This window comes from Rhagoletis pomonella, unplaced genomic scaffold (assembly GCF_013731165.1).
Source record: "Rhagoletis pomonella isolate Grant_MI unplaced genomic scaffold, Rhpom_1.0 Rhpom_scaffold_00006, whole genome shotgun sequence".
NCBI lineage: Eukaryota > Metazoa > Arthropoda > Insecta > Diptera > Tephritidae > Rhagoletis > Rhagoletis pomonella.
In genome coordinates, this window is record NW_023458560.1 from 28,294,952 (window position 1) to 28,296,156 (window position 1,205).

Genomic DNA, 1,205 nt, shown 5'->3' on the forward strand with positions numbered 1-1,205 from the left:
CTCTCCAAATCAATTCATGCTGCAGTTGAAGAAGTGTTTGGTTACCGAGTCGCTGCTGCAGAGAAATACGCATCCGGGAGTCAATTCCGACGAAAACGACTATTGAGGCATACCGGGACAGACAGGAATGCAACTGAAAAATTCAATGAAAAACGAGTAGAAATCTTCGGGCGTCCAGAGTTCTTTTCAGATATATATGAAGCACTTATCAACGGTTTTGAATTGCGAAGCTGGTGGCAAGTTTGATGAAAAGCACCCAGACAAATATACAGAGACGAAGTTCAATTCCCATCATTCGACCAATACGAGGTGAGATTAGAAATAATTTGGCCTAAAAATAACAACTTCGAGCCGATAACCTCTTCTAAGCGGGCAGCGAAGATCTGCTATGACACAGGCACCAGGATTGCGCTGGCTTGGGCATATTGTGCGCATTGATGATGAGGCTCCAGTGAAAAGATTCAACGACTCGGCAGCCATAGATGGATAATGAAAGGTTAGGTTAGGTTAATCTGGCTGGCGTTGAGCCGCCCATAGACCAGTAAGTCCTTACCGTTGCTAGTTTGAGCTCATTTCTCGCGCTAAAGTAGACATCACAGGGGATGTCAACGCTTTTTGCGAATTCAAGTAGAAATTTCAGCTCTGCTTTTGAGATGTCCTCTAACTTCTCGAATTGGTATGCTTCCAAGCATTTTAGTCGTGTTTTTGATAGTGCAGGACATTGGTAGAGAAGATGCTTCAAGGTTTCCTGTTCTCCCGCTCACTTCGTGCACCTGTCCACGCTATTGCCCCGTAAGCAATCCGGTAATAACTCTAGGTGCTTCCGCTGTTTTCTAACATAATTTTTGCAGTTTTACAAGTGGTTAACTTATTCCATCTAGCCCTGATCTGCCTAATCATATTGTCCGCTATTTCGTTGTACAAGTGTTGAAGTGGTCTACGAATGTAGTTTTTCTGTTCGAGAGTCAGACTGGTGGCGTTCTTGGCAGTCTCACCTGTTATTTCATTACCCTCTATTACCTTGTGGCCGGGCGCTCAAGGCGAAGGACGTTTATGGATGAAATATTATGTAACTTCCTTAATTGCCGCCTGACTATCTGCGTATAGTTATACTTTTGAATTGATTGTTGTTTCGGTGTAGGCTAGCTCTGCTGCTGAGATATGCTGCAATGGTTAGGTAACCATACTGCCCGCCTGAGGTTCAG